The sequence below is a fragment of the Heptranchias perlo genome, chromosome 15 (genome assembly GCF_035084215.1).
Source record: "Heptranchias perlo isolate sHepPer1 chromosome 15, sHepPer1.hap1, whole genome shotgun sequence".
NCBI classification, from domain to species: domain Eukaryota; kingdom Metazoa; phylum Chordata; class Chondrichthyes; order Hexanchiformes; family Hexanchidae; genus Heptranchias; species Heptranchias perlo.
The window spans coordinates 30,497,638-30,522,627 of NC_090339.1; the positions used below are offsets into that span (position 1 = coordinate 30,497,638).

The following is a 24,990-nucleotide window of genomic DNA, read 5'->3' on the forward strand; positions in this document are numbered from 1 at the left end:
GATGGAAATGAGAATTCTCATTTTAAATGAGGCAAAAGATTTTAGAACTTTTCAGCTAAAACATATATCTTTCCACAGTGTTCTTCCCAGTGCTTACGGGGCTGTGTCATTAGAATATTTCGGAAGGAAAAATGAGTTAGGGAAGTTCCAAACAGACATATGCTGGATGAAGGGTGAAAAAATGTTGTTCACCTGTTGTTCCTAATGTATTTCATATTGTTAAAAAGTCTAAAAAATGACATAAAGTAGATATTGTTTAATTAAATGGAATATTAAAATCTGCACTTTGATCTTTAAAAAGCTTTAAAAAAAATAGCAAGTGAGCTAAAAACTGACTAAAATCAAGGCAGGTATTTGCTGGTAGGTTGCAGCATCAACCTCAACTGGGGTTCCAACTCTAACACTGGTGGAGAGGACACCAAGCACCTTAAACATATAAGTACATGATCTTTGTGGCTTACAGCTCACTTACACTTGGTTTCCATCACAGAACATCTGGGATCATGATTTCCACTGCAGTTCAAATGTAAATTATAAAAGTAGAATTTGAAAAAATTCTAAAACTTCAGTTCACATCCCTATTCATATTACAGTTCAAGAATGTTTTTAAAAAGTATAATCAAAATCCTTAACACACTGAAGGTACCAAAGTTGATAATGCAGATGGCAGATGAGGAGTGGAAGAAAGAAACGGTGTATTTGTCTTGCTGAACAGATTAAAAGCACAGCCAAAATATAGGACCTTGATTGTAGGTCATTTCTATTCCTCTTGCTCTCTGCATTCCCGTCTCACACTCTATTTCTTTTGAACTCTATTTGATTTCCTCTTACTCTCTCTCACATTACACTGCACATTTCTTCATCTTCAGCTTACTCTCACGTTCCTCCCCAGTTCCATTACTTTTAATCTTCTCTGTAAGTATTGCAACTTTGTGACTACGAAAACTACAAGCAACAGAGTTTTCCATGGGATGATCTCTGGGCAGCGATGCAGCACCACATATAACAACAGCAACTCTCTGATATCAGTTGGAGAAACCTTGTGTAAATCAAAACCTAAACAAAATACTCTTTCTCTCTTCTCTTCCTCCCCTCAAATTCTCAGCATACAACACAAGCAACTTTAGCACACATTTACAAAGCAATAAAAATACTAACTCTACCTTGATTGAGGTATATTTTTTTAAATTTCAAAGAGTAGGAAAATGAGCTCCCTAAATAACATTCAGGATAAATGCATGACCTGGTATAGTACTAAGCCATGCAGACCATAGAGTCTCCAGTTTGATCCCAGTTTTTTGAGTTTTTGGTCTCAGCAAGGGTATCAGTAGGGGCTCTCCAGTTAGCTTTAATGTACTTAGTATAAGACTTGGTTCAGTTGTAGCACTCTCACCTGTGGGTTCAAGCGCCACTCCAGAGACTGAAGTCCATAACCTAGGCTAACACTTCAGTACAGTACTAAGGAAATACTGCATTGTCATAGGTGCTGTCTTTAGGATGACATATTAAACTGAGGTCCTGTCTGCACTCTCAGGTGGACGTAAAAGATCCCATGGCACTACTTGAAGAGCAGGGGAGTTCTCCCGGTGTCCTGGCCAAAAGTTATCTCTCAACCAACACCACCAAATACAGATTATCTGGTCATTTATCTCATTACTGTTTGTGGGACCTTGCCGTGTGCAAGTTGGCTGCCGTATTTCCTATATGACAATGACTACACTTCAAAAGTACATCATTATCTGTGAGGCACCATGAGATGTCATGACATCATGAAAGGCACTATATAAATGCAAATCCTTTCTTTCTTTTCTAGTTTTCTTTTTAGAACTTATTTTGTGCTCCCTTTATACTCATCTAATTCCATGTCAGTCAGAAATCTATTCTAAACGCTACATGCTGCTGCAGTTCTCCAACTGGCCAAGAGTGTCACTGTTGAGCGCAACACAATATTGTAGATTACTGGCCACAAAATTCAATTCATAGTTGAGGATCAAAACAGGTTTCACATTTTACGCAAAATTGCAAAATTGGGATATTTGGATGATACCGCACAAAAAAAACTCACCTGAAAAACATTCCTGAAATTTATCTGTCTTTTCCCAGCTCCGAAATGACTGATCCATAACTTTACATAAAGTTTACACCATTCACAAAATTCCAACTGTATTCACTTTGTGGGCTTTCCACACAAACACATTGCTGCTGCACATGGGCACATTCTATTAACCCATTAGCTTCTGAAGTTCACGTCACTTTTCAGAACAAGAATTGAGACGAGTGCACAAGAAATTTATGGGTGTTATTCCAGCAGGATAACTCTATAATTATTGCTGCTCAACACTTCCTTCTCTTGTTCTTCCTAAATTGCAATGATGCTATTCTACAAACTCTTCCTCCAACTGCATCCTTGCATTGTTGAAATGAGTCTCACTGCAAAATTTCCTACCCTGACACATTCTTTCCTAGGAGCTAAAATCTGGAACCCCTTACCTTCCTCAGTCTTCCCTAACACCTATGATCTACAGGCTTTTAAAACTCAACTTAGTGTCACTTAATTATTTCTTGATTACCCATGTCTTCTCTCCTGCTGCTTTCTTCTGCACTATCTGCCTTGGTCTTCACCATGCTGTTTCAATTTTAAAAAAGATTGGAACTCTGAAGCCTAAAAATATTATAATTCAGTCTTGAAAGAGTTAAGTACTTATAGTCTTCAGCTGGATTTTTGGATTATGGATGGACCTTTCAAGTTTTGGGGAATGGGAGAAAAACTGCTGTAAAATAACTAAGGGTGTGAAATTCTTATCTTCATTAATTGTAGCAAACAAGTCAACACAAATATTAACTGAATATCGCTTTATACTCATATCACCTTTTTGCAAGATAGAAATTTCACCCGTAAGTGTTTACCTCAAACCTCAATGACTCTGCAACCTGTTAATCACATGAATAAGAAACAGCTTAAGAATTAAATGAAATGGGACAAAGAACTGAACCACTCCACATTTACTTGGATTGAAAATATGTTGCCAAAAATCAAACTCGGGAGTTAACTTGCATTTTCATCGAAGGTTCCTGGCATTGACGGCAAATGGTTAAGAAAGTAACACCAAAGGACCGAAGAAGGGAACTCGGACACTGCCATCCAAGGTACCAGCAGGAACTGGACAGAATGAGAAAAACTGCTCTTAAAAATAAACTGAGCCATTTATTTTCATTTATTGGGAGTTTTGGCAATAAAAACAAGCAGCCAAAGTTTGAGTAATATGAGTATTTCATGAAGGTTTGCTGAAATTTACGGTGAAACAGTAAAAGTGTAATTTATACTCAATTACTGATCTTACATCCAGCTTTAAAACTAGGAGCTAACTTTATTCACTGAGTGTGGTTATAAGTAACATGGGTCTTGCCCAATATATTCCAGAAATACTAGTGGAACATGAACTATACATGTGGGCATATTGCCCCATATAAAGCAAAGGGCTTTAACGCCTCACCTCACTTTCACTGTCGGGAAAGCACAGATTTAAATTCCCAGCTACCGCCTGATAAAATAACTGCTGCTCTGTTGTGTTAACTTGTTCTGCTGCACTAACAATAACCACCAGCAATTGAGGGCATAATGCAGAGGTACTCACTATTTTTTAGTTAAAGACCATAATCTGAGCAATAACTTGCCTAAGGCCCGCTCTTACAGATATACCATAAAACATGTATATTTGTTAAATTTCTTAAACATTGTTTTTCTCTCTCTCTCTGTTCACTCTTTTATTGATAACGTGTCTTAAGTAGCAAGTGCATGATATTCCTTCCATCAACAAACAACAATTGAACAACCCGAACTCTGAGTTTCCAAAGGCATCAGGGATCCAACTTTAAATGCATTCCCAGAACAGAAGTGGCAAGCAAGGAAAGCAAGAAGCAATTCAATGGAGCTGAAGACACAAAGATGTACTAAAAGCTGGTGAGCAATGTTATCAAGTAGCAGGTCTTCGTTTGGGTGCCACTGTCCCATATTCCCAGTATCAATGTAAAGGTGCTTTCTCTCTCTTATCCTGATTCCAGCAACTGTTAAATCCACAGACAAATAGACACGCTCACAGATGAGGGCCACAGGTAAGGGGAAATTGCCACAATTGGCCCCAGGCCAGCTTAGAAATACCAGTAACATGTGAAAGAAACTTAATACTGTCAGCTTCGATTAGTGGGAGTGCTCGTGTGTCTGAATCAGAAAGTTTGGGGTTTAAGCCCACTTCAGGGACTTCAGCACATAATCTAGGCTGACACTTCAGTGAAGTACTGAGAGAACGTTGCACTAACAGAAGTGCCATCTTTCCGATGAGACATTAAACCAAGTCTGTTCAGGAGGCTGTAAAAGATTCCACAGCAATAATCAAAGAACAGCAGATGTCCTGGCAACATTTATCTCTCAACCAACACCACAAAAACAGATTAACTGGTCATTTATGTGATAGTTATGCACAAATTGGCTGCTTTCTTTTGCCTAAGTAATAATAGTGACTGCATTTCAAAATAATTCACTGGCTGTGAAGCCCTTTGGGATGTCTCGAGGACGTGAAAGGCAATATAAGAATGCAAGCTCGCTCTTTCTTTCTATTGATCTACAGCCATTGCAGGTCAGTTACCAGCACATATCTTCGTTCAGTTGGAAGGCCAGAGTCATCAGGCTGTGAGTTCCTATGCCACAAGCATGAAATAATACTAGCCTCATCACAATAAATTTAGTGCACCTTTAAAAAGTGTTAAAATACTCGGGACATGCAAAAACCTTTTAAAAAATTGTCAGGCAGAGATTAAACTGGTACAAGTCTGTATGATGGATAATATGTTGTACTTTTTTTTCTAAAAATTGTATTTTTTCTGAACTTGCCAGCATATGTTAGAGTACCCAGGTTGGGCAAATTTAGGTAATTTATAACTTTGTGTTAACGGTCAAATCAGATCACTATACCTTTATTATAAGATATACTAAATACTCCTGTCTTCTCTCCCCGCAAAAGAAAGCATTTCTCACATTTGAACATCAGAAAAAGAGGTGATATATTCCACCTGTAATTCTATTGTATGACAGTCCCTATTTACCACATACTGTAACACAGTACCAGTCATCGTTTTAAGAATCAGGGAAATTAAAATGAATACTAAAAGAAGAATTAAGAGATAGCTGTATGGCTGGTTTACCAAGGTTTATGTGGTTTCCCTTTATGCAGGCACCAATCTGGCACACTTCAGCCCAAAAACCAGCTCAGTCTCACATGTATACTGAATGGAGATAAGAGAGATAAAAAGAAATACTGGAAAGGCTGGAAAGGTGTAGCAGGTCCGACAGCATCTGAAGAAGGACAAACAAGTTAGTGTTACAGATGCAGAACTTTTCTGACAAAGGCTCTCCACTCAAAATGTTAACCAACTTTCCCTTTTGGATGCTGATGGATCTGCTGTATATGTCTGCAACATTTTCTGTATTTATATACTTTAAATAGTTTCTTTACTGACAATGTGCTGGAAAGACTCCTGGAAGATTATAGAACCTGCCCAATATGTACATTCAGGTCAGATATTGCCATCAACCTTGTTACCCTTACACTTACACACTCTCTATTGCACCTGGTGAGCCCACTACAGGGCAGTAGGAAAAGTAGAGAACAGAAGTTTGATTTCAGATTAAAACTTCTGAGTATTTATCACCTATGAGAAACAGCCGGTGATGAGTTTGCCGACCTAATTCAATCCTTGTGCTTGTTAACATTTGTTAATTGGCTCTCCCAGTTTACGATGTTAGAGCCATATAATCTAATAATTTTCTGCCAGCCAACTAATATTCTACATACAATGCAATTCCTCACCATCTAAACATAGCCAATGCACACTTCGCCATCCTGCCATTGAGCTCACTCACACGCTTCAACCTGTGACCTTGGTGAGCCAGTACAGTAAAACAAAAATGGAAGGTTCCTCTTTAGGGTTTGGTGATGTGGGTTGAACAGTCCTGCCCTTTGTACAGTACACTCCCTCCAAAGGGATAACATCGTCCCTGCCCATCAGATCTTATTTGTCCCCGATCCATTCATTCGGCTCTCCCACTTACGCGATTCGGGCCCTCTTAACACCAACTTTTTAAAAAATAGATCTGACAGAATTGATTCGGAGTTTATCTGATCGATGCCCGGGGTCGCTGTGTGATATTCGCCTTCACACTTGCTGAAGCCATATATCAAATTTAGGACGGGAGGTGGGGGGGTGGGGGGGGAGTGAGTACCAAACGACCTATTCGTACCTTCTCATAACTTTGTATAATCTGAATGACGGATTTCTCCAACACCACCTAAAATTATTCTAAAGTCTTAAGTTATCATATTTTGTGCTGTTTTTAAAAAAAAAATCTGCAATGTTTTTAACGAGGCCGAAGTTGGTCCATTTGACGGAAATGTGTCAAGTGCTGGGTTCATATTGATCAGTGAAACTTGGGATAGTTGCCTCCTGTCGTCCCTTTCGTTCCGTGGCTCTCCCGGCGAGCGGGGACATTGATTGCGATCGGGTGTTATTGGCAGAGACAGGCGGAGTTCGCGATGTGTGTGTGTGTGTGTGTGTGGGAGCGGAGGCTGCCTGGGGATCGCACCCCTGCGCTGCGCTGAGCTCCCGGCCAACTGCGCTACATTTATTTCCGAGTCTCTCTCTCTCCCTCTCCCTGCGCGATCCCCAAGCCATCATCATCATCAGAGAGAAACAAAGCAAGCCCGATCTCTGCCCCCCCCCCCCCCCCCCAAACCACCCCACCAAACCCGGTACAGTCTTACCTTCGGGGCCTGTTAGTTACTGAAGCTCTCACCGTCCCCCCCCCCCTCCTACCACCACCCAACTCCTCCTCCTCCTCCTCCTAAACCGGCTGGCTTAGCGATCTCGGGGACGAGGAGAAAGAGCAGCCAGATATATTTGTCGGGGGTGATTGGTGAAGAAATTGAGATTTCCCCGGAGTGTCTTTGCGCAGCCACGCCGCCGCCCTGTAACACAATTTCCGTCATCTGTATCAACAACCTCCTCCACCCTTAAAAGGGCAATGTCCCTTCTCACCCAGACCCCCTACCTACTGTCAGATCGGCTTCTCGGCGTTCTGTTATCGCTTTTTTTAAAAAATAAAATGCTGCCCTCGCAACGAGATACAGTCCTCGCGGTTTACATTTTTTTTTGCAAAAATCCCACCTCGTGGATTAATCATTTTTAACTAGTGGTCTGACCGAGTGGGGCCCATAAACTGTTAAAAGCAACCTCAATTAATTTTTTAAGCAGCATTCATTAAAAACAGTAGTACAGTAACTAAAAGGAAATTGCATTACATTTAGTGGCCGGTCACGATATTTTCACGGTAATAAAATGGTAAGCTTGCGGGGGAGGGGGGGGGGGGGCTGTTGGTGGTGGCAGAGGATCCCAGCTCAGCGGGACCAGGCACTGTAGTGTCTTCGATTCCCTTCCTGGAGATCGGACACAGCTCAGGATGGGCAATCTTTCTTAAATCACACATTAATCACCAACTTCTGCAGATAAGTTTTTTTCAGAAACCCGTGCATGGAAGAGAATTCAGGCAATGCTCCATTTTTAAGTCCTGAGATATATATCCTCCCCCGTTAGGAACTTCACTCTTGCTCACTCACATGCTCGCATTCACCATCTTGTGTCGCACTATACTTAGTTCTGCAGATAATTTACAGGCATTGAGCCACCAGGTGTTCTCCACAACACGTTTAGCAACATCCATGTAACATGAACATTTTCGTATCATGGGCAGCCGGTCACCAATAAACTACCCATTCATAACTCCCTCATCAAAGTTAGCAACCCACTGCCGACCAGTATGGCATCCTATATTCATTCATTCTGCTTTTTTTAAAAAAATGAGAAACCTGGTCGAAGTGCCAAGGTAAGGAGGTTTACACAGGGTTGAGGTCCTGAGAAAGAAACATCAGGAGACTGTGGTGGATCCTGGTAAAATAATAGCATGCACTTTAATATCTATCTGCATTTAACTGCTGAATATTTAAGAATAACCAAGATTAGCCCCTCACCAGAAGACCACCTCAGATGTACCACCATCTCTGATGTAGCACATATTATTAGTTATGGCTCTTTCTCTCACTCTTGATGCAAAAATGTATGAAAACCCTTTCTGTAAAAGAGCACACTTCTTGCAGGACTCCCATGTATAACAGAGCAGCAGTCTGAAAATTGAAAGATGTTTCCAGATGAATGGGTTTTATCATAATTTATTTTAGTTTCAAAGAGCTTTATAGGTGTAATTGTCATGTAAAACTTTACCCATGAGAATCACCATTCTAAAACTGCTGAATATCTTTACTGTACTAGTTGTGTTAGAATTGCCATTCTGCTGTCATTTTTCATTCTTCCAGTAGTTACCATTTCAATAATCCTCACAAGTAAAATTACAGACGCACCTCTATGATTTTACATTCATTCATTTTAATGGCCAAAAAATGATGGAGAACATCCCACAATATTCTGATATAAGCTGCCAGCCACAAAACACAGTTCTGTAATATTGGCCCTATAACATTGCTCAGGAGCCAGCTGTGGCCCACTTCCCTTCAGCAGTGGTCCTCAGCAGATGTGCTGCTGCCTGCGTCTCCAGGCCTTTATCCACAGCCTGCAATGGGAAATTGCTGCAAGTGGATACATAAAATAAGACAGAAAGAAAAATAGTGGGATTGTGGACCAAGACAAAAAAGTTAGTGAATAACTGGGTTCCATTTCTATGTAGAAATTTATGGCTTGCAAATTGAATTCTTGACACTTTTCCTGAAGTATTCAGAGCACACATCTAGCTCTGCACCCGGTGTCCATGGGAGTTTGGGGGAAAGTTTCCAAATTAAAACATTTCAAGACAACAGTGGCATTTAGTTCATTAATCAGTTAAGATAAGATGGAATTAGTTAAGTCTAACCTGAGAAAAATGGATTGTAGAGAAAAATAAATAGACGTTCTCTTCTTCAAAAGGAACTTCAAAAGCCCAATCCTATCCCCATCTGATGCTCTTACATACAATTCCGCAAGGGTTGCTAGATTTTAATAATGAGCTGATTGGTTAATTTTTCTCTTTCTTTAACCCAGGGACATTGGAACATATTACAATACCCCTACCAACACCAGAGAGATAAGGTAACAAGCACAGAGCGGGGATTAAACCTGCGACTTTCCTGATCTATACACCTCAGTTGCCTATTGGGTAAACTTGCTCAGGCATCAACGAGTGATTCCTGACTTCTTTTGAATCTGTTAATACTCTTCATTTCATTTAACTGTCTACTATATTGAAAAAAGGGGCAAGAAAAGAGGGAGAGATTCGCAGACTGATAGATGGAAAATTAGAAGCAGAGAGAGATGGAGGGAAAGTGAAAGAGGTAGAGAGAAAATCAGAAACAACCAAACAGGAAGATTTTTTTGTGCAAGAAAGGTGGGGGAAAGGTAGAATAAAGAGGATTAGAGACAAACAGAAGGTTAGAGTCACAGAGAGAAAAAGAGATATGAAGGGAAGTGACAGAGGAAAAGAAAGAGAGAAAATCATAAATAGTCAAACAAAGAATGTCAGAGAGAGCTAGTGATTGGGAGAGATTAGAAAAAATTATTAGAAACATACAGAAAATTGGTGTCATAAAGAGAGAGAGGGGCAATCAGAGAGAGAGGCAGAGAGAATCACACAGACAAACACAAAGTTAGAACGAGAGAGGAAGAGATATGGATGGGAGTGAATGAGAAAGAAAAATAATCAGAATCAGACATAAAGAAAGAGAAAACAACATGAATGGAAGAGTAAATCAGAGGCAGTCAAAAAGTTAGAATCAGAGAGAAAGAAATAAGGGGGAAAGTGATTGAGAATCTCGAACAGCTAAATAGGACTCAAAGGGAAAAGAGCAACAGGGAAGAGAATCAAAGACAAACCAAAAGTTAAAAGGGAGGAGAGTGAGAAACATAGAGAGAGGGAGAAAGGAAAAAGAACACAGACACAGAGAGAAACTGCGAGAAAGAATCACAAATGGCAAAACACAGTTAGAATTGAAGACAGAAATGGGAGGAGTGCGATAGAGAGACACACTCTCTCTCTCACACACACACACACACACGAAAAAACACACACTCATACAGAGACACACACACACACACACACACACACAAAGGGAACTGTAGGCAGTCAAACATAAAGTTAGAATCGGAAAGAACCATCAGCAGTCAGATTGACAGACGGAAACTTGTATTCCTGTTGGCCCCCCCAAGTGTCATCACTGTTCCATTGTTATGTTTCTAACACACTCAGACTTGTCACACTGTTGCTGCTAACATGTTGCACAGGCGTGTCTAATTGGGGTCAGAGTACTAAACTGGGACGTCAGGGGCAGAGCCGAGCTGAATAATTTATGATGCTGGGGGAAATGCACAAAATATTCATTCTGGTTTAAAACATATCAGCTGAATTGTAATTTAAAATATTCCAAAATGAACATTTTATATTTAACTCCATTGAGTAGTGTAGTTAACCTTACTGAAGGGTAAAATCTAGGTGGAATTGAATTTAAAACTATTACTACAGCAGATTGGCATTGCCCTTTTAAATCCAGGATCTGACCCCTTTAAACTTCGTTTAAAATGGCCATATCCCTTTTCAAAAGGGAACTTGTCAACTTCACATCATGTCAAACAGCTCTGTTGTTGTTGCTGCTGCTGTGGTGATGGTTTTTTTTTGTAACAAAGTCACTAAAACATTAAACACTGAGTTGGTTGGCTTTCAGTTTGCAAAATTATTGTATAATGTATATTTTTTTCCATACATTAGACGCTTCAGGTCATTTAAAGAGCATCTAATTTGGTGGGACCTTAATTGCCATTTTAACTTCATTCAAATCAGTTTTGACATCACAATACTACACAACCTTTATACATGTTTTGATTGTTGTGGGGACACATATAGGTCATCAACATTTTTGCCTGATTTACCCGTGAATACAGGCATGATATACATTTAATCCGCAAACCATACTTCACCATGTATAAAGGCAAAGTGTCTAACTAACTTAAAATAATAAAAGGAGTTGCATTTGTTCCATGCTTGCTCCACAATAGTTTAAACATGAGATCTTTTAGATCTAAACTATATACACTAGAGAGGGAGATGAATGTTTCAATTATTTCACTTTTTGGACAACTGGACTCCTGCTTACATCAAAACTGGATCTCATCCACTGGCTCTGCTAGAAATTTGGTAATTTTAATCGTGCTATCTGTGTATAATGAACACGCTGAAGGAAATGGGCTCCATTTTGTGCACACTGCATTAAATATCTATGAATAAAGCCAAATCTAACCAATAGATACAAGTTGTATTTTAATTGCCTTATTAATATTACACTGTGCAAACCAGATCAAAATCGGAAATACACTCAATGGGAGATCTAATTGCCTGTTCATGCCCTCAAATGTAGACATGCACATTCAGTAGCAGGGAGTGTAGGAAACACAATAATACTCCATATCTCCCCGGGGCAGGGACAGTGGCAACTGGGTTGAAAATTCAAATCATTACATAAGCATTTTTTAATAACCCATCGATAAACTTTTAAACTTTAAAAGAATTTATTTTTTATCAGTCAGTGCCTTTAATAATGACAGTTTATGCACTGGTTAGCTTCACTAGATGGCACAGTAATGATTATAAAACAATGAAAATTCTACTAACATTTCAAAACCAACATTTTTTAGAGCATCAAAACAAATGGAAAACAAAAAAAAAATTTAAAACATAGAAATTGCTTGAAATATGCAGCAGGTTAATTAGCATCTAATTAGAAAGAGAAAGGCAGGTTTATGGGCTCGATTTTAGCGTCGGGTTTCCTGTGCGTTATCGGCGGGGCGGGCTCCAAAATGTCAATTTCCAGTTGCGGGAGCGGATCGTGCCGAGATCCCGGCCACTTCCGGGTGCCGCGCTGACGTGCGGGGCTGCGTGCGCAGACCCCGCTGGTGGGAATCCCGCAGGCACTTAAAGCCAGCGGGGTTCCACTTGAGTGTACTTACCTTGCTTGTTGAGGTCATTAAATGAGCTGAATCAGCTGTCAAAACAGGAAGTGTGGGATTTTACCTTCAACACAGACTGTTTCACACACTGGGGGAAACAGTCTCCCTTCAACCGGTCGTGTTCCAGCCAGCAGCCTGTGGCAGCTGCCAAGGTGCACTCCACAGCGGGTGGGAGAGCCCTCACCCACGCAGGAGGCCACCGCGTCACATAGGGCAACCCCTGCCCTCCACCACCCCCCGCCAAACCAGAGGACAGACCGACGTGAAACCGCAGCCCCAGTGCGAGGAACCACCTACCTACCCTGCACAACCCCTCAGACCAACACCTGCCAGATGGGTGGTGCGTTGACATCCTCGGAGGACGAACAGCATGACCAGCCCCAGCAGCCTCGCAGTCCACGCCGTCCGCCTCGGAGACGTGGAGCCCCCCAACACGGTGCTGTGGCACACCCACCTGCACAGCAGGAGGGAGGGCAACCACAGAGAGAGATGCGTCGCAGGAGGCACTACCCTCCACACAGGGTGTACAGACCGAGGCTCAGCTTCATGGACCTCTCCGAGGAGCAGTGCATACGTCGGCTCAGAGTCAATCGCCAGGTAGTCGCCGACATCTGCAGCCTCCTTAACGACGAGCTGCTCCCTGATGGACCAAGCAGCATCTTCTTACCTGTCGCCGTCAAAGTCACCACTGCCCTCAACTTCTTCGCATCCGGATCCTTCCAGGGTGCCACCGGGGACATCACCGGGGTCTGTCAGTCGTCTGCACACAAGTGCATAAGGCAGGTCACCGATGGGTTGTTCCGCAGGGCCTCGCACTACATCAACTTTGCCATGGACGAGCGCAGCCAGATGGAGAGGGTGGTTGGATTCCATGCCATGGCTGGCTTCCCACGGGTACAGGGTGTAATCGACTGCACCCACATCGCAATACGGGCACCTCCGCATGAGCCAGGGCTGTTCATCAACAGGATGGGGTATCACTCCATGAACGCCCAGCTCATCTGTGACCACCGCCAGAGATTCCTACACGTGTGCGCCAGATACCCCGGCAGCTGCCACGATGCTTTCGTCCTCAGGGAGTCCACCGTCCCGCCCATCCTGCAGGCACCCAACGCCGGCAACGGCTGGCTCCTCGGCGACAAGGGGTATCCCCTACACACGTGGCTCATGACGCCTCTGAGGAACCCCATCACCGAGCCAGAGCGTCGGTACAATGACAGCCACACTGCTACCAGGTCTACAATTGAGCAGACCATAGGGCTGCTCAAGATGCGCTTCAGGTGCCTCGATCGTTCTGGGGGAGCGCTCCAATACACACCATTCAGAGTGGGACGAATCATAGTTGTCTGCTGTGCCCTGCACAACATGGCCCAACAGAGAGGGGTGCCGCTGGAGGAGGCCCCATCCACACCCGCCACCCACATTGAGGACGGCGATGAGGACGAGGAGGAGGAGGTGGAGGAGGAGGAGGAGGGGGAGGAGGAGGACGCGCCAGAGGATGGTGGACGACCCATGCGCCGAACCACGACTCGCCGGGATGCTCGCTGGGCCAGGGAGGCACTCATACGTCAACGGTTCTCCTAGAGTCAGACAGTGCGAGGCGCTCGCATCTCCTCACCTGCACATGCGAGGGGCCATACCAGCCCCCTCCACTGAAGAGTGTTGCCAGTACCCACGCACCCACAGTAGTGTGCCCAATGGGCGGCAGCAGGTGTTCGCCGTCATGATGGGCTGCACGGAACGCACCTATTGCACAGGCCGCGGAAGAATGGACGAGAGGTGGCAGGAGTGGTGAGAACGATAGTGTTTAATATGTACAATGTGAAATACTATAAACAAAATGTGTACAAATTAACAGACACCCTGGTGCATTCCCTTTGTGCTTATAACGCCTTTGGATTTCTTTTGCGGGTACCCCTACGTGGTGCTACCCCTGTGGCTCCAGCAGAGGTAGTGGCAGGTTGCTCCTGTTCTCGCCCTGACCGGGTAGATGCTTTGGGCGGACGGCCCCTGGGTTTCGGTGCCCGTGAGGGCACCTCCACAGACTGCTCCTCCTGCACCGGGGCAGGGGCAGACTCGGCCACCTGGAGAGGAGGCACCATTGCGGGTACTGGTTGAGAGGGGGGCAACGGGTGGGACGTGGGGGCGCCTTGAGAAGCGTCCCCGCTTCCATGTCCCCGGTCACCATCATCCCTCTCGTGGCCTTGGCCCACATCACCCCTTCCACCCTGCTGGACGGCAGTTTGGATGGCATGTGTGAGGCCTTGCAAGGCCACCCCTGGTGTATCCGTCAGCCTGTTTATGGTGGCGGAATGTTGCTCACCCTGAATCCGTACAGCCATTGTCAGGGCCTGCATGGACTCGATGTGGAGCTGTGCGTGACGCTCGAGGGAGGCCAGCTTATCCTCCACCGCAGACGCTCCCGCACCTACCCGCGACACTGTGTCGCCGGTACCCTCCTGTGCCTGCGCCACCAATGCCCGCATGCAGGAGTTGGACTCCTCCATCGCCTGCGCAATTGTGGACAATGCGCGCGGCACCTCTCCCAGTACCTCAGCAATTAGCTGGTGCCCCTCGACGGCTCTCCTTTTCACTGGTGGCCCCCTGGGTTCAGCATCTGGGTCCGGCTGAGCAGAGCCTGGAGATGAGTGCTCCCACCGACGCGGACCCTCCGCGGTTGCCCCTGCCACCAGGGTCTGCTCATGCTCACTCGTGCGCGGTGAATCACCAAGTGCTACCCCAACTAGTTGGCGAGGGGGACCCACCGAGGTGCGTGTCTCTGCGCTGGTGGATGATTGGCTCAGATGTGACGATGCACCCTCAGAGACCGCCATGTCCTCTGAGGAATCGCCCTCCTCAATCACAGCGCTCGCAGACGGCCCTGCAAGAGAACAGAGGGCACTATGAGGCATGTGCACCAACATTACGGTGCGCCTGAGGGCAGTTGATTATACGGTCACTCGTAATTATGGGTGTTGAGTGTCAGCTTTCCCTTACCGGCCGTTTCTGCAGCGACAGACTCGCCATCTGCGACAGACAGGCAATGTGGCGTGCGGGCGAGGTCGAGCGCCTCCACCTCTGCGTCTGTCAGGTCGACCACGTGCGGCGGCCCACCTCCGGTGCGTGCCCTTTCCCTGTTGTTCTTGCTTCTCTTCTCCTGTCAAGGCAAAACACAGATGCGTGAGTGGGTGCGTATTGCATAGTGACACGCATTGAGCATCGGTGTGGGTGGGTTGAGCGTGGGGCAGATGGATGGGAGGATGCGTGTGCCACATGCCCATCCCATTGCATGGGGATTGGGGTGTGTGGTAGTGTTCGGGTGGGGACAGGGACGGTGGGTACGTGTGGGCACGGCGAGGATGGTGAGTGAGTGGCTGTGAGGATTGCTGCGGGAGCACTGTGGTGGCTCTGCAGGAGGGGTTGTGATCTGTTTGGCGTGATGGTGGGGACGGGTTGTGGGAGGGTGCGTTGGTGTACTCACCTTGCCGGACCTAGTGAGGTCATTGAACCGCTTGCGGCACTGCTCCCATGTCCTGAGGGTGTTGGCCCTGCTGCTGACCTCCGCCGCCACCTCTGCCCATGCCTTCCTGGTGGCGGCGGCAGGGCACTTGCGTCCGTCTGCAGGGAACAGCATGTCCCTCCTCCTCCTCACGCCCTCCAGCATCAGCTGCAGCGTGAGGTCCGAAAAACGTGGCGCAGCCTTTCCCCTGGGTTGAGCCATCATGTCTTGCCTACTGATTGCAGCAGGAGGGGCTTTGGGAGACTGCCCTTTAAGTGGAGCTCCTACATCGTGTCGATGGTAGTGCGCATGCGCAGCCTGCCGGCACGCAGCTGGGGAGCGGAGAACCCGGAAGCAGGGCTTAATCAGTTCAATTATCCCGCGATCGCGCGGGGGGCGCACGCAATTAGCCGTCCGCGTTTTCCACGCTCCCGGAGGACCACCCGCTGGGAACCCGCAGGCCTGCTAAAATCGAGCCCTATATGTCGGACTCATCAAAAACATCAGCCTTTCTTTTTCAGAAGCTGACTAACTTGCTGTGCATTTCTAGCTTTTTATTTTTATTTCCGGTTTCCAGCATTTGCAGTTTTTCTTGTTATCTCTTCTATTTAAAAAAAATCCATTTGAATGTGTAGTTAACCTTTTCAATTCTACAGAAGTGCTAAAATAAAAGGTGAATACAGCACCACATTTAAAGAATTACATGTAATGATTCCCATAAATAATTGTGGATAACTTCTCAAGTAAAGCATGCTTTGCTACCTTCGTGTTAACTCTTCTCTACAATGTAGTTTCACCGGTCCCAGAACACATAGTGAGCCCAGTGCAATCCCACATCACATCAACAATGAGTAGTGCAAGTAATCTGACATGGTGCAACATCCCACAAATTTCTATGCTCACCTTGTGCACTGCAATTTGATGTCCAAGGACAGCAAAATAACATTTTCTGAGCAGATCCGGGCAATAACAAATCACTTTCCTTAATGATGAGAGAAGATTGACCCATTTCCTGGCACAAACTTGGATTTAGTTTTATCTTTTAATGTGTAGACTTTACTCGGAATTGGATTAGCCCGCATTTCTCTCTCTACTGGATTTCTCACTTAGTCTGTGAAATAACAGTTATACTGCAGTTCCACGTTTTAGACTAGTGACTCTGGTATCTGCTTTTAGAGCAATGTGAACAGAAATCACTGAGTTATACTGTCCACTTACACTGCTCTCCATAGAAAGAAAACAGAACTCTGCTTGTGTACTTAAACAGATGCACAGAGCTCTAATCACCAGTCTCGGGATGCTGATGAGCAGTCTTTAAATCTTAAATTTAAAGATTAAAAGGTTGTCTTTGTGCTAGTTGCACTTCAACTGGAGCGAAGCCGAAACAGTGGAAGGCTATCCCCTCCAGGTAGTCTCACATCAGATGCAGAATGCTGAAGTTTTCAGCGACAGTTATACTGCAAATCTTGCATCGTTGTGATGTGGAAAACATTTTTCAGTCACAAAAATAGGTCAGACGTAGCTTCCCAAAAGGCTTAGTGCGTAATTGTACTACCTGGTGTGGTATTGTGTCATGTAGATCAGGAAGCCCCAGGTTCAATCCTTGTTCTGTTGTGAGTTAGCTGATCTCAGCCACAAGGGCAGTAGTGGAGCTACGATTGTCTTCAGTACTCCTGGGCTAACGAGGGGAATAGATCAGCCAGGGTTCATACTGCTAAACAGTGAAGACAGGATCAGGCTCAGTGACGATGCCCTTTGTGGTAAAATAGACTAAATGCACAGGATAATGGAGGTCTACCAGCACCTGTGAAATGGTACCCCAGAATGACTCAGCTTTCAGGAGAGGAGAGGAAAAAAAGGGGAGATATTTGAAGAAAAGAAGATACAGTGCAGTGTCATGGCAATTTCAGGAATGACTGAACATTTGCTTTTTAACATTAGTAAAGAAGAATATTCAAAGGGAATAGAAGAGTAAGCAGAATTTAGTCTCATAATGAGAGGCACTGAAGTATCTGAAGCTGGCTGGCGAGAGGGTTAACAGTCATCAGCAATACAATGACTTGGCTGCACTTTATAATGAAGGTTATTCTCTGTTATTGAATAACCAACAAATCTGCTGCAAATTTTGACCCACTTATCTGTGGTTTGCAGTGAAATATTTTAATAATTTTTCATTGTGTAATTTGTTGCATATTTTGTTTAATGTAATGGATGGTATTTTTTCTGAAGTACATGTGATTTTATGCAGCAGATGTAACTTTTATGTTGCTTTAGTTTGGTGAAATGCTGAAATAAACTACAGTTGCAAAGAAGCTGGCTGGATGTAATTTGAGCTGGTTTCCTGGGTAAACCTGAAATTCATGCACAAGATGGCATCAGGCTTTAAAAAGGTTCACTGGACAGGAGTTTACAGCTAAAATCAGTTCAGTAGAATTGTTTTTTTTAAGTAAAATATAACTATGAAAGCCTACTTACCAAAAATTGTGTTCTAAATATAGTTCACTTGTATGTTTCAGATGTAATTTGCTTTGAAGACATTTTAGTTTGTTTATAATTGGATGGAGATCGAAACTTAGAAGTTTACAACATGGAAATAGGCCCTTCAGCCCAACATGTCCATGTCGCCCAGTTTATACCACTAAGCTAGTCCCAGTTGCCTGCACTTGGTCCATATCCCTCTATACCCATCTTACCCATGTAACTGTCCAAATGCTTTTTAAAAGACAAAATTGTACCCGCCTCTACTACTGCCTCTGGCAGCTCGTTCCAGGCACTCACCACCCTTTGAATGAAAAAATTGCCCCTCTGGACCCTTTTGTATCTCTCCCCTCTCACCTTAAATCTATGCCCCCTCGTTATAGACTCCCCTACCTTTGGGAAAAGATTTTGACTATCTACCTTATCTATGCCCCTCATTATTTTATAGACTTCTATAAGATCACCCCTAAACCTCCTACTCTCCAGGGAAAAAAGTCTCAGTCTATCCAACCTCTCCCTATAAGTCAATCCATCAAGTCCCGGTAGCATCCTAGTAAATCTTTTCTGCACTCTTTCTAGTTTAATAATATCCTTTCTATAATAGGGTGACCAGAACTGTACACAGTATTCCAAGTGTGGCCTAACTAATGTCTTGTACAACTTCAACAAGACATCCCAACTCCTGTATTCAATGTTCTGACCAATGAAACCAAGCATGCTGAATGCCTTCTTCACCACCCTATCCACCTGTGACTCCACTTTCAAGGAGCTATGAACCTGTACTCCCAGATCTCTTTGTTCTATAACTCTCCCCAATGCCCTACCATTAACGGAGTAGGTCCTGGCCCGATTCGATCTACCAAAATGCATCACCTCACATTTATCTAAATTAAACTCCATCTGCCATTCATCGGCCCACTGGCCCAATTTATCAAGATCCCGTTGCAATCCTAGATAACCTTCTTCACTGTCCACAATGCCACCAATCTTGGTGTCATCTGCAAACTTACTAACCATGCCTCCTAAATTCTCATCCAAATCATTAATATAAATAACAAATAACAGCGGACCCAGCACCGATCCCTGAGGCACACCGCTGGTCACAGGCCTCCAATTTGAAAAACAACCCTCTACAACCACCCTCTGTCTTCTGTCGTCAATCCAATTTTGTATCCTTGCAGACTTTCAGAGGCAAACTCTGCTACTCTTCATACCCAGCTCCTGCCAATCACACAGCTGGTAACTGGGAGCGGAGGTCAGCTCCCTGTGGATGGAAGACACAGATTTCAATCTCAATTCCACTCACAAAAGCAAAAATCCTCAAAAACACATCAATGTAGGTCAGCAAGCACAGGGGTGACGGGTGAGTTGGACTTGGCGCAAGTTAAGATACAGGCAGCAGAGTTTTGGATGAGCTTAAGTTTATGGAGGATGCAAGGCGGGAGGCCGGCCAGGAGAGCATTAGAATAGTCAAGTCTGGAGGTAACAAAAGCATGGATGAGGGTTTCAGCAGCAGATGAGCTGAGGCAGGGGCAGAGACTGGCAATATTACAGAGGTGAAAGTCTCTGTGATGGAGACGATATGGGGTCAGAAGCTCAGCTCAGGGTTAAATAGGATGCCGAGGTTGCGATCAAACTGGTTCAGACTGAGACAGCAGCCAGGGAGGGGGATGGAATCAGTGGTGAGGGAACGGAGTTTGTGGCAGGGACCGAAGACATCATCTTCAGTCTTCCCAATGTTTAATTGGAGGAAATCCCCAGCTCATCAAGGACTGGATGTTGGACAAGCAGTCTGACAACACAAAGGCAGTGGAGGGGTTGAGGGAAGTGGTGGTGAGGTAGAGCTGGGTGTCATCAGCGTACATGTGGAACCGGACATTGTGTTTTCGGATGATGTTGCCGAGGAGCAGCATGTAGGTGAGAAATAGGATGAGGCAAAGGATAGATCCTTGAGGGACTCCAGAGGTAATGGGGGTGGGGGTGAGGGTGGGAGGAGATGCCATTTCAGGTGATTCTCTGGCTATGACTGGATGGATGGGAATGGAACTAGGCGAGGGCAGTCGCAGCTGGACAACGGAAGAGAGGCATTGGAGAAGTGATGTGGTCAGCCATGTCAAAGGCTGCAGAAGGTCAAGAAGGATGAGGAGGGATAAATGCATCACAGTCACAGAGGCTATCATTTGTGACTTTGACAAGGGTCCCTTCTGTGCTGTGACAGAGGCGGAAACCTGATTGGAGAGGTTCAAACATGGAGTTGCGGAAAAGATGGGTACAAACTTGGGAGGCATCAACACATTCAAGGAGTTTGGAGAGGAAAGGGAGGTTGGAAATGGGGCGGTAGTTTGCAAGGACAGAGGGGTCAGGGGTGCGTTTTATTGAGGAGCGGGGTGATGACAGCAGTTTGAAAGGGAGGGGCATTGTGCCTCAGGGCAGAGAACCATTTACAATATCAGCTAGCATGGGAGCCAGGAAGGGAAGTTGGGTGGTCAGCAGTCTATTGGGAATAGGGTCAAGAGAGCAGGAGGTGGGTCTTATGGACACGAGGGGAGAAACTGGAAAAAGATGTGAGTTCCGGGCTGGGGCAGGGATAACATTGAGGGAAGTTTGGCTTTGTGGAAAGGGGAAGGGAAGGATGTGGTAGAGGCAGCTAAACAGATGGTCTCAATCTTAGTGGCAAAGATGTCCAAGAGCTCATCGCACTTGTTGTTGGAGGAGAGGTTGGAGGGGGCGGGGGGGGGGGGGGGGAGGGTTTAAGGCACTGGTTGGTAGTGGAGAAAAGAAGCTGGGGGTTATCTTTGCTCTCCAGGATGATCCTGGAGTAGTGAGCAGAACACAAAAGGACCAAACTACAGAAGACCATCAAAATTGAAAAGAGTAAAAGAGACAAATTAGGAAATAGTGATTAGTGATTCCTAGCTTGGGTTTTAAGAGCCTGAACATTGTAGGAGGAAGGAAAACTAAGCGAGTTAAGGTGTTCCACAGTTTTGAGGACTTAAGAAAAAATGAGTTAAGTACGAGTCTGTGGGATGAGTCATACTTTTGACAGTGAGGATGCAGGGTGAAGAGTAGATTAGTGTATCTCCAATTAGGAGGAACAAGAGAGGAAAATATAGAGGAGCACTGACCGTAGTAGATTTGAGAAAATAGAGAGACAAGGAAGAATGTGAGAAAGAGAGGTTGAAACCAGCAGAGAAGGATTGCTGGTCAGATTTCAAGGTTTTTTTGGTATATTATCCAAGAATGCAAGAGCAGCATTAAAAAGCCTCCCTAGATATGGAAGCAGCATTCAGGTCTTGGACAGTGTACAACATTTGCTGTAGGGAGGGGAAATGAATCAAATTTTGTGTTCACTAGCTTTAATATAATGGGTATAGAAAAAGACAGGTAGTGATTGTCAGTTCCTTTCTGGTGCTAACATGGCAGAACCAAAATGTTGCAAGTTTTATGGCCACTGCTTTGTATGAGTGCTAACTGGGGTTTCCTCTGATCAACATATATAATATATATTATACTCTATTTTATTCAGGTGCACTCACAACCCATATTGGACCTTATTTAAAGCCAAATGGTCACATATGTGGGCAGAAATTTTTCTTAAGTGTCTAGTATTTTAAATGGAATATTTTAAACAGAGTCTGTAGACCAGTGATGGAGCAACACAGCACTTGAACTACCTGTTTTATGGCTGGCACATCGAAGTATGGCTACCTGAAGCAGATATTAGGAGGTTTGCTCTGTTTGCCACTCTAAGATACATTGCCTGGAGGATAGCATGGCAGCATATGTGGTAGGAAGTGATGGCAAAGCTCAATGCTATGTGTACTACCCACAAGACCCAGGAACAGATATGGAACAAGATGTCACATCTTAAGGAAGCTGTCAAGGTAAGCCTATCCAATGGTACCATTTAAAGAATGACAGAACTTACATTTATATACATCCCAAAGTGCATCACAGCTAATGAATTACTTTTGAACTATAGGGGTAGAAATTGGTATGCATTGCGCCTTTTTTTGGGTGTAAAACAGACGCAAAACATATTAATTTAGCAGTGGGACTGCCTGTGCCCAATCTGCACTGTCCAACTGCTAAATTAATGGGATCCTTTTCTTAGGTGTCCCAGGTGGCTCCTTAAATATATAAATTAGGGGCCTAACACCTGTTGAAGGCGCCCATTAAAAAATTTGTTGGCGATGAGCGGGGCAAGCGTCAGGTCTGGTTCAGAATTTTTCAGCACCACCTGCAGCTGCCAGTAACAGGTAAGTTGAATTTTTTTCCCTGTGGAGCCAGGAGGGGCAGGGGTGCTCCTCCGATTCCAGAGGAGTCGCGATCTCCCCCCCTCCCCCTCCTCAGACCACTCCAATCCCCGCTCCCAGTACTTACCTGAGGGCTGCTGCTGGCAAAGCAGGCAACCTGACATTGATCTCTTCGCTCAGGCGAGCTGCCTGTGGAGGCGTGACCAGCGCCGGCAGCTCGCGCCGAGTATGCCATTGAAGCCTGAGGAACAATTTCCATTGATCCTCAGGGCTTTCAGTTCGGACATGTGCAGGTCACGCATGTAACCAAGATCTATCCCATAGTCACTGTTGTTATGGAAACAAACACGGTATCACACAGCAAGGTCCCACGAACCACAATGAGATAAATGACCAGTTAATCTGTTTTAGTTAGGTTGGTTGAGGTATAAATGTTGGCCAGGTCACCAGGAGACCTTCCTGCTCTTTTTCAAATAATGACATGGGAGATCTTTTACGTACATTTGAACAAGCAAACAGGACCATGGTTTAATGACTCATTGAAAGACAGCACCTCCAACAATACAGCACCCCCTCAATACTGCATTGAAGTGTCAGCCTAGATAGTATACTCAAGTCCTGCAGTGGGGCTTGAGCCTCGGACCCTTTGATTCAGATGTAGATTATGCTCCCTCTGAGCCAAGCTGACACTTAATATATAATTCCCATAATGGGAGTCAAACTCTGGCTGCCTGGGTGAAAATCAGGAATCTTAACCACTAGAGCAGATTGAATATTTATCAGGTATTTACATTTACCAGGTACATGGTCCATGTTTGTATACCATAAAGTGTTGTCGGGCAAACTGTTGCACATTTACTGCTGGCTCATACCTGGCCTTCTCACAATATTAGAGCTTTCATTGTTGACCACACATATCCATTATTGCAGTAACTTGCAATTGGAAGCCTTGATACACTCACATCTTCAAAGTGCTTCACACATAAAAGAACTGTAACACAACCTAGCTGCATGGTCAATTATTGATACACAGGGTGGGCTGCAGCTTTGACACGTTTATCCCTGTACATGGGCTCCTTTAACTTGCAACATGTCAAAACTACTTCTCTGTTTGCATGACATGATGACATCTAACACAAGGGAACAGACCCAAAACAAAAGAGGACTCAGAAATTAAAAGACCTTCATTCCCTTGGAGGTGTCATCCTGGACGACCTATAAGAGCATCAAGAGGGTAAGAAAAGGTAAAGCCAAAGGATTCTCTTAAGATGTGGACCAGTACCATCCAGTTCTTATGTATTTCCCCCGTTCTCACCCATTCCCAACAAAGACACACAAACAGCATAAACACACTGGAACTTTCAACTACATCCTGCCTTATTTTCCTTCCCATTAATATCAATGGAAAGGAAAATTGGATGAGGTGTATAATGGGTGGCCAATCTGATATCACCCGTTTTATGCCCCCACTGAAGTTGAAAATTCCACCCACAGTTACTATCTTGTCATTCAAGCTCTGTTGGAAGATGTCTCTTGGAGACAGCGTTACAGCATGAATTACTTTTCTGCCATTGTAGGCAGAATAGCAACCAGCCAGCTCAGCCTGCAGGCCAGGACAAGACAGCAACTCACAGCACCCTATGTTCCTCTCACCACCACTTGCAAGTACCCACACAGCTATAAACATCCTGGAGGATGCAGTTAGTGAATGTGAAGTGGTAGCACTGAGTGACATATGAAGTACAGCTGAGGAGCAAATGCAGGTGCAAGAGGAGGAGTGGAAACTTGCTGGACACCATCCAAGACCCGCCCCCCTACATTTCGGATTCTAGGAACTGCAGCAGTGCGGGTGACATTGAACAGCTATATCACACTCTTGAAAGAGGAGATAAAAATGTTTCCTATAATGGCTTATGCATCACTGGGATCACCAACATCACTAAATCAGATTATCTGCTCAATATCAAATTGCTGTTTGTGGGAGCTTGCTGTGTGCAATTGGCTGCCGCGTTTCCTACATTACAATAGTGACTACACTTCAAAAATACTTCATTGGCTGTAAAGCGCTGAGGTTGTGAAAGGCACTATATAAATGCACTCATCCATGTGATACATTTGTGGGCAAGACATTGCTTGATGCTACATGTGGAACATAGGGATCAAATGAAGCATCAAGCAATGTCTTGCTTGATGTCTTCCTATGTTCCTAGGAACATAGGAAGGAACATAGGAACAGGAGTAGGCCATTCAGCCCCTTGAGCCTGTTCCGCCATTCAATTAGATCATGGCTGATCTGTATCTTAACTCCATTTACCCACCTTGGTTCTATAACCCTTAATACCCTATGTATTATATATTCCTATATTCGCCTGGAAAAAAACAGAGGCCGAAAAGTTGAGACACTAGTGATCTTGACTGCCACTGGTAGTGCCATCCTATGGTGTAGGTTGGCTGCAGGTGTTCTTGCAGTGGGTGGTACAGTTCTGTAACTGGCTCCCTTCTGATCCTTAGCGTGTGCTGCCAGCTCCCCATGGTCATTGCCAGATAGGTGTGCCAGAGTCTGATTGGTTGGTGACATCAGGTAGGCTTGGCCAAACCAGATATGGTGCCGGCTGATCTCTCTGTAATGCCTTCTTTCATCTTGTAACACTTAAAGGATGAAATACT

General features: G+C 44.6%; 1 protein-coding gene across 3 annotated transcripts in view; it reads right to left on the minus strand.

Moving 5' to 3' along the window:
* The window catches only part of LOC137332955 (BCL-6 corepressor-like protein 1), a 152,555-nt gene extending 145,525 nt beyond the window's left edge, over positions 1 to 7,030 (minus strand). For 2 of the 3 annotated variants that reach the window (XM_067997003.1, XM_067997002.1), the window contains exon 1: positions 6,816 to 6,880. The gene's annotated coding sequence lies outside the window, so the exon portion shown is untranslated. Of the gene's footprint in view, positions 1 to 6,815 lie in introns of all 3 variants that reach the window. The other variant, XR_010965766.1, reaches the window with a different exon arrangement.
* Positions 7,031 to 24,990: the final 17,960 nt, after the last annotated feature.